The sequence below is a fragment of the Terrapene carolina genome, unplaced genomic scaffold (assembly GCF_002925995.2).
Source record: "Terrapene carolina triunguis isolate 2854851 unplaced genomic scaffold, T_m_triunguis-2.0 Scaffold96, whole genome shotgun sequence".
NCBI lineage: Eukaryota > Metazoa > Chordata > Testudines > Emydidae > Terrapene > Terrapene triunguis.
The window spans coordinates 35,723,979-35,733,806 of NW_020664447.1; positions in this window are offsets into that span (position 1 = coordinate 35,723,979).

The following is a 9,828-nucleotide window of genomic DNA, read 5'->3' on the forward strand; positions in this document are numbered from 1 at the left end:
CCAGCCACGCGATGGGGGGAGGGATAAAGCGATCATCCCAGAGAATTCATGGCGGGGTGGGGGGTGTTAGTTTGGTTCCTGCAGGGATCTTCCCTGATACCAGCCACGCGGTGGGGGGAGGGATAAAGCAATCATCCAGAGAATTGGATGGGGGGGGGGTTAGTTTGTTTTCTGCTGCTGAAGGTTAACAGGAAAACCGCAGCACTCAACGGGCTTTGCTTGGTATGTGGGAAAGGAGGGCGCAGAAGCCGAAAGACAATGGCTTACCATGGCTGCATGCAAGCTGAATTCTGTTGCCCGGACCTACGTCTGTGATCTCTAGCAGCAAAGCCACAGGCACTCAATATTAAGAGGCAAAATGTGACCTTGCACAGAAATCACATGTGCTATGTAATGTGAATAATGTTGGTCACCGTGAAAGAGTATAAGCATTGTTCTGCAAAATGTATCTTTTTAAAAAATTCTCTCCTTTTTTCCCTCCCTCCAGCAGCTGCAAATTCTTCAAGCCTCCCTCCTCCATCCCGAAGGCTATTACAGATAAGGCGTCGGAAGAAGAAGACGCGAGACGACATGTTCGCAGAAATCATGGAATCCACCCGCAGTGACAGAGCTCATCTGAATGAGTGGAAGGACACGGTTTCAAAGTATAGGAAAGAAGCCAGTGAACGTGAGGACAGGAGGGACCAACGTGAGGACATAAGGGACCATCTTGGTATTCTGGCGTTTCAGGGCAGGGGACAGCAAGTCACAAAGTTCCATGAAAGTGCCCTTACACATGCGAAAGTTTCGCAGCCACTGGGAATCATCCCACACCTGCAACACTATGCGGTCCCACCAGTCTGTGCTTGTTTCCCTTGCCCAGAATCGGCGTTCCATGGATAGAACCTGCCCCATTAACAACATGATCTCCAAAGCACCGGGGCCCGCGGTTTGAGAGAATTCTGTGTCCGTGTCCATGTCCATGTCCTCATCACGCTGGTCGCTGCGCTACCGCCGCCGCCTCCTCGCCTCATTTTTCTGGTCCTGGCTCAGCATAAACTCCACAAGAACGCGCGAGGTGTTTACAATGTTCATGACTGCTGTCTGGAGCTGAGCGGGCTCCATGCTTGCCGTGGTATGGAGTCTGCAGTGTTCACCCAGGAAAAAAGGCGCGAAATGGTTGTCTGCCGTCCGTTGCTTTCATGCAGGGAGGGAGGAAGGGAGGGAGGGAGGGGTGAGGCTGTACCCAGAACCACCTGCGACAATGTTTTTTGTCCCATCAGGCACTGGGATCTCAACCCAGAATTCCAATGGGCAGGGGAGACTGCGGGAACTATGGGATAGCTATGGGATAGCTACCCACAGTGCAACGCTCCAGAAATCGACGCTAGCCCCGGTACATGGACGCACACCGCCGAATTACTGTGCTTAGTGTGGCCGCATACAATCGAATTTATACAATCTGTTTCCCAAATTCGAATGATCTAAATTCGGATTAATCCCGTAGTGTAGACATACCCTGAGTTGGAACAAAATTTAACAAAGTGAGGCTGTCTCGACAGAAGCATTTCTCTTCAAATCCCCCCCCTCCCCCGGTCACACCACCCTTACAGCTGCTTCAGTGCACTACAGTGCTAGTGTAGACTGTCTGCCAGCATTTTAACCACAGATCTAGAGGTGACTGTGATTAAAATGCTTCCAGTGGAAATGGTCACACAAAAGGAAATGAAGAATTAATCTCTCATCTGCTAGCAACTGCTCATCTACTAATAGCTGCTCACTGGAAAATGAAAAATAATCCAACTGTAGAGGAATGGTTCGAAAAATAAGGGCATTTGTTATGGAAAAATTAACAGACCACTGATGTACCCAGCAAAATATACACAGAACAAACAGATACTGTCCAGTATTCTTCAATATTAACATTTGATAGACATGTCTGGTCTGTTAAATGCGTGTAATCAGAGATTTCTCTCCATTTAATAAAATCACTAGAAACGACATGTCATGGGGCTGTAATGATACCCATACTATAAGATGGAAACACCCTGTGAAACAGAGAGATCTGAAGACTATATTACTCTATAATGTCTCTTTAAACAAAAGCTTGCTGTAGTAATGATTATTGTTTTGCTTCTGAATCTTACATGTCATGGATTTGTAAACCTGTTAATACTTCCTACATAAATAAATAGCAATAAATAATAAAAATGCTTCCAGTGTTCTCACTCCAAGTAGTATAATGGTGGGAAATTTGACGAGAAATGAGAGTGAAATGGGGTACAAATGCAATAAAATATTAGGCATTCAAGAGTTTAAGAAATGGAGTGGGGGTGGGTGCCGAAGATGCTCCCCACCTGAGCCGCCTTTGGTCTTGGGCTGCCCTGGCCATAAGAAGTGCCTTTTCCCATTCGTTCATCATCTGCCGATGGGAACAGGTTATCTACACTCTGGCCCTTGCCACAGCTATCCAGGGCTTAGTGACCCTCACTCTGCAGAAGCACAGTATGACGCCATTGGCGAATGGCCGCGCTTGCAGAGCTGTGTTAGCCACACAGATCATACCACTCCATCATTCTAAGACTGCACTGGCTCCAGATTCACTTCTGGGTGTTGTTCAGGATATTGTTATTTTAAACATGTGGTTTGAAACCTGGTTACCTGTGGAAGCCACCTCTGTCCCATTGTAACAGCTGAGATAAGCTGATGTGCTTTTGCTAACAGTCCACAGCTTGGACTGTCTAGGGGTTGGTGGCAGAGTATATTGAATGGAGGCCATATCTACCCTCCATTCACTTTCCCCGGGCCATTTGTCCAACAAAATTATTCTGCTGTCCTTCAGGGCATGATGTAAAGCCCTTCTGTTTACTGAGGGTTTTGCCTGTAGGGGAGAGGTATATCTCTGCTTAGCTGATTGTGGGGTTATCTCTTTACATTTAGTTGGACAGACAACTAATTTTGTATAGTTTGTGATACGTGGGCCCAGAACCATTGTGATGGGTACATTTAAAAAATAAATATAAGCCCTGTTCCCAGGGGCGGAGTAACGCATGGGCTCATGGAGCCCTGGCCAATTTGGGGAGTCCCAGAAAAATCTGATAATGCTGGAGCAGGATGATTTAGCTGCTGGCTGGGCTTGAGTGCTTGGGGCAAGGTTTCTTGGATGAGTTGGTGCGGGGATCAGCCAATGAATCCTTCCCCCCCATACACTCACTGTGGGAGCCCCTATTGCCTTTTCCTTGCCTCTCAATGTTCAATCACTTCTCTCCCCAAGGCATGACCTATTCTCTCTCCTCCTCTTCCAGTTTTTTTCCTATGTCTTTTGGTGATTGCAAAATATATGGTGAGACAGAGGCTTTCTTTGGGTTTTTTATGCCTCCATCCATAGTTTCAAGGCCTTTGGATGCCCCCATCCCTGTATTTCACAATGCAGCTGTTGTTACCCGAAATTAAATTGGGACAGCTAGTAAGCTTAGGGAGGACTAAGTTTGGCAGAAAGCAGCACATTTACTATATTGATAATAAAGCTCAAAAGAAGGCGGGGGCACACTCACACTCGCATATTCACGCTCCCAGGACAGGCACGGCACTGGAGATGTCAGGATCCTTCAAGGTAAGTGTCCCACAGCGCAGCGATGGATGGTGCGATGAAGGTAAGTCTTCCCGAGGCACGATGGAATGCAACGCAGCGAACCACTGGCCAGGCGGTCCAGGCGAAGGGCCTTCACGGGAGGTACAAGCTTGTGAGTGCACTCCCGAGCACATGGCCCCTTCCCCTTTTAAGGACCTGCTCCTCATTGCCTGCGACTAGAGATGACTTGGCTGCATTTGGTTGGCCACACTCCAACTCAGCCAGTGTCCGTGCATTGGGTGTGTGAGTGCTGCCTAGTTAGAGTCCCAGACACCTTGTCTACCTGGGAGCTCTTCTGAACTTCCAGCTGCTCAAGCAGCCCATTCATCTCACAAGCATTCCAGGAGATCACTGCTGCTCCTACAACAGCAGCATTATTTACCCCATTGTAATATGTCATGATGTAGCCCTACATACCCCCACCTGCACCCCTGCGACCTTTGTGGATCCCGCCTCCCCATACATGTAGTTCAGAGCCTTGGGATCTTAGTGTGGATTCTTGCCATGTACATTGTGATATGACATTATTTACCTGCCTGCTCAGTTGACATGAGGCCTTCCATAGTATAGTTCTCCCTCCTTAGCATTGGATGAAAGGCTATAGTGCTATTTACTCCAGACCGTTCTTTTAAGATCTTTGTGTGCATTTCCCCCCTCACCCAGCATGGACTGATGTGGCACTACTTACACTGGTCCACTGCTTCCAGACCCAACTCACTCAACTATGAATTTCACAATGAATTGTGACCCACTCAAATTTACTTAACAAAGATGGTCAGTGGAATCACCTATTGTCACGGGCTAATGGTCATCTATTGCTGTATGAATTCCAAAGCCAAGCCTGGTTGGGGGGATAAAACATAAAGGACAAGCCCAGATAGCTATAGAAGTGGGAGAGATTTATCTTGTGAGGACCTTCAGTTCCAGTGACTTTCTTCTCTCCATTACACTGATGATGAGGCATTGGTAGAATGGAGTGATGAATGGTCTATCTCTGCAGTTTTATTGGGAAAACTATATTCTCATTGGCTTAGTAATGAGTCATGACCAAACATCCCATTGTTTGCTCTGGCTAATCAGAACCTGGCCTATTCTTAAAAGTGTGATTTAATGTATATGTATAAGCTAGTTTCTGATTGGCTGAAACAGTTAGTCTTAAAACTTAATTGATAAAATGTCAACTTTCTCCTGGTTTGACATGAATTGCCTTTGGCAGAAAGCCAAAAGAGTCACTTTGGCACACACATTAGATTCTTTCAACATTTTTTCATAGCTTATGTGATCAGTTGCAAACTTTGTTTTAAACCGGTTCTCACCATTGGCTGAAATTTAGTTCTTAATAATAGAATAATTTTACCTCAGGGTCGGATTATTTCTTTTAATTAAATTGCTTTCTGGAATTGTGACTGTTGTCTTTCAGACATCTTTGCTTCCACAGTAGAAAAACTGTAACAGCATCAGGTGGAAAAAAATGTTTAAGAAAGCTGGGGGAGGTGAAAGAACCACTTGTTGACCTGTGAACGACTGATTCTTGTAAGTCCAGTTTTGTCCAGATTAGCATTACACTTTTGTGTAAAGGTATGGATAATATCTAGCCATATTCAATTTCTATGTGGAAAAACTGAGCACTTAATTTAGGCATAATGAACTGGGATATGTTTTGCTTTATTATTAATGCAGTGTGTGAACACTCAATGGAGTCTTTGTATTAATGCATTTTGATACATTCATGTTTTTAATAGGATGTGTGGGGCCCAAATGTTCTTTGTGCCCAGGGCCCCAATAAATCTTAATCCGCCTCTGCCTGTTCTACTAGTTGGCATGAGCCAAAATGGTTGAGGGCACTGGGTCCTTAGGTTAGGGAGGTGTGACCAGTTTGTAGCTTCATCTATTCACTGGCAACTGGATCCAACATCATCCCTTGCTGGTGTTACTGTGTGGTACTGCTTGCTCTGGCTGCGTACACAGTGGGCGGCACCCTGACTCAGAGAACAATTCCGATCTACCGTAGAGCTTACACCATATTCCGCACCTGTGTTGCAAACACAGTGTGGGTGACACAGTGGAGCAGTTCTGATTTGATCAGACACAGGGCAACGATGCACTTACACTGTTAAGAAATCTGTTTTCCCCTCCACAGTCTTAGATTTCAGTCATTGCTTAGCCAGAGAGTAATCGGACCAAGCAGTTTTTTCCCCAAATCCCCTTTGTGTAAGGGGGTAAAAAAGCTCATCTGTGCAGGAGACAGAGTTTTGTTGGGGGGCTGCTCCAAGTCTGTGGAACAAACTCCTTCAGAAATCTTCTGCTCCATGTGCCAGGGGCACTTCTTTGTCCGCCTGTGATGGGACACATGCCCAGCCCACTGACAGCAAGCCTAACGAGCATCCCTGCACTCAGGCAGTGCTAATTAGGCACACCTACAGCACATGCACTGCCTGGAGAAGGGGAGCTTAAAGAGGTGAGGCTGGCCACAAAGCAAGGGGGGAAAGTTTTCCTGAGAAAGAAGAGAGGCTTCTAGAGAGCCCAGTAGCCAGGAGTGCCCAGCCCCAGACAGTAACCATCCTTACCTTTTTCTCCCCTTTGGTTTAGGGCAGACAGACACGGCAGTCCTGAGAGGGACTCTGGGTGTCTGCTCTCTGTCAGTGCTCTGTAGCTGGACCTGAGGACCAGCGTCAGGGACTGAAGATAATTAGACTCAGAAAGGACCCCATGAGTGACCTTAGCTCCTGTAGGGAACAGTGAGCTTACCCAGGAGTGGGGGTTCCGGTGGGAATCTATGGGCAAGAGGCATAAAGAGATGATGGCCGAGCCCAGGCTGAGAGCTGGCCTACTACAAGTGGTAGAGAATGTGAGCATGATGCCCTGTGCCTAATACAAGGCCTTGAGACAGAAACAGGTTCTGCACCAGTCCTTGGAGAGGGGGCATGAGTTGAGATGGACTCGGAGCACTGGTGTAAATGAATGGCAACAGCAGCAAGCCAACCAGCAATAGCAATTCCAGCAGCAGATGCTGAAGCAGTGATGGCCCAGTCAGCTCAGCAACAGCAGCTGCTGGAGGAGATTGTGACCCACCAGAAAGAACTTCAGAGAGACTTTTTGCAGCTGTTAAAAACCCTGACCTCTGCTCAGGGCGGCCTGGCAGGGCCCAATATACCAGGGCAGCTATGCCACTTGTGCTAGTGAAGTTAACTAAGATGGGCCCCAACGATGATCTGGAGGCATTCCTCACCATCTTTGAGAGAGTAGCGTTGAAGCACTGGGAGTTAGTTTTAGCCCCTGTGATGGGGTGTCCATCCCATACAAGATTGGAAGGGGTTAAGACGGCCATGCAGGCCAATTAACTCCACAGGCTGCACCGGGAGGAGGAGCCAGCGAGCAGGGAAATAATTGAGAGCAGGCTCAGCCGTGGAGGAACAGGTGGGGCCTATATAAAGCCAGGTAGCTAGCAACAGACATAGGGAAGGCTTCTGGAAGGCAGGTAGCAGCCTGTCTCTTGGAAGAGGGAGGAGGGTTTTGGAGCTACTACACCCAGAGGGAAAAGGGGAACCAGGTGTGGTAGGAAGTAGTCCAAAGAAAGAGCAGTGAGGGATGAGAGAGGAAGGCCCAGAACTGCTGAGCTGAGAGTCCCTGGACTGGAACCTGGAGTAGAGGGTGGGTCCAGGGTCCCCTACTGGCTACTAAGGGAGTGGCACCTTGGGGCAGTGAGAGGGAAGACTGCCTAGGACTGCTATGGAGAAGGAACTTTGCTACCCTGGAAGGGGGGAATACTGAGTGACCTGGCCGGAGGGCTGAGTCATGAAGAGGATGCTGCAGTTCCTGGGATGAGAAGAGCTGCAGACCTGTCAGAGAGATAAACAATGGCATGTAAGTTGCGGACGGGGGTGTTGACCTCAATAGCTAATCCCCAGGGTGGCCAGGAGGAGGTGCCAGACCATCAGTGAGTGCACCTTGTGACAGCCCCCTTTCTGAGGTACAGGCACAGCTGCTCTACCATAACCTTGACCCAGAGCAGGCTAGAGACTACCATCAATTGAAGACCGCTATCTTAGATTATTTGGCTATTAGTGAAGAGACACATTGGCAGTATTTTAGGGTGAAGACCTACCCTAAGGGGGCATGTTCCCAGGCACAACATTTAAAAGAGTATTGCTGGCAGTGGCTTTGCCCTAAGGAGCGCTCCAGGGCTTGAGTTGGACTTCACAGAGCAGTTTGTGTCCATACTAATCAAAGGAGGCACAACAGTAAATAGTGGGAACGGCCTGCAAGTTATTCATCAACAAGAGTAAATAGAGATTTTCCAAAAGGAAAAGGCAAGGGGGTGGAATGTTGTAGACTGGATTTTATTTAGGCTTGGAAGGATTCGATTTTTATTGGTAAATGTCAGTAAACATTGATTTCACTGTACATACACAAACCCATGAAAAAAATATTTCCATCACTACTAATAGAAATTTACAGATAGGCAAAGTAATAAAAAATGTTGCTTGAGAACTTGAGGATATTGACTTTGTGTGTTTTGACATACGATGTGTTTTAACGGTTATCAAGTTTTAACTTTTTTGAATCTCAGATCTAATGTCTTTAAATAATTGGACCTCTGCTCCCCAGATTTCCCAAAACTATACAAATTTTAATCGATAAAAATTTAAAACTGCTTAAAATAAACATTGATATTATCCATCAAAATAATAAAAATCAAATTCTGCCAAGCCTAATTTTTATTCAAAGGTCAGACCTTAACTTTGCAAAGCACCAGTTGCATTCAAGGAGCGCTCCACCAGATGGCAGCAGTGAACTGCTGGCTGGAAGATTACCTACCTCCCGCTGCCCATAAAGAGAACAGCAGGGAAGGAGCTGGCAGCCATCCCTTGAGTTTCTTTTCATTTTGGAATTTACCGTCAATTTTCACCCCAACTCTAATACTTTTTTTTTTACTCTAATAAATAGAGTGGGAGCCACACTGAAGCTGGAGAGGAAGGATGGCCCAGCGGTTAGGATGTGAGGTCAGACACCCTGTGTGACCTTGGCAAGAGATTTCATCTCTCAGGGGCTCAGTTCCCATCTGTGACATGGGGGAGGGGGAATAGCCCCACCTCATAGGGTGTTGTGAGGAGAAATACAATGACGCTTGTGAGGTGCTCAGATAATAGAGTGGGGGGGGCATATAAGTGCCTCAGACAAATGGGCAGTTTGGCTCTGGATCCAGAAAGTTCTGTCTAGGGACCCTCTAGCAATAGCATGCTGAGAGTGTATTGACACAATGGTTATGGGTTAGAGATGGGTCCTTTCAGCTGAGGGTGAGCCAGGGTCTTCTCTGTCTCACCGTGGTGGCCGTCCATGAACTGGATCACCTTGTTCCAGAGCTCTGGGGTCCTAGGAAGCCCTCTTGCCCAGCTGTATCCTACTTTAATTGAATTGTTGGTAGGTCAATCACCAATATGGGCAGCTCCATTCAGTGTGAATGAGCCATGAAAAGTTCAGCGGTGCGTCTGGTGAAGAGGCTCTATGCTGACAGGAGAGCATTCTCCCGTTGGCATAATAAAACCACCTCCGCGAGAAGCTCTCCCGCTGACATAGCGCTGTCCGCACTGGCACTTCTGTCGGTGTAACTTACATTGCTCGGGGAGGGGGGTGGCTTATTCACACCCCTGAGCAACATAACTTATTCCAACAGAACCTGTAGTGCAGAAAAGCCATGTCATGTTCCCAGGGCTTGACCCGAGTGCATAGTGTGCTTAAGAAACCTCTAAAGGTGTGAGACCGGGGTGCTTCCCCTGTCAGCTGTGTGAGGCATCTCTAGCAGGTGCAGAGACAGTCCTGTTCCATGTAATGCAGTGTTGGAGGCAATGGCACGACACAGAACTCAGTATGTTACACTTACCACTTTTACCTGCTGAAGAATTCAAAGGCAGCCAAGGCTCCAGTGAAGTCCGATCTTTATTTACCCATAAACAAATGGCAGAGCTCACTGTAGCAGCATGGGAATTGCCATGCCAGATTAGATCAGTAGGGTGCATCTAGCCCACTATCCGGTCTTTGGCACTGGCCAGCACCAGACACTTTGGAGGAAGAAACAAAACCCCCCCATAGCTGATGATTATCAAATAATCTGCCATAGAGGAAGTTTTTTCCTAATTCCTATTGGTTAGTTGTTGGCTTAAGTCCTGAAGCAAGAAATTTATAACTCTGGTTTAGGTCTAGTCTTATGTAATTATGGA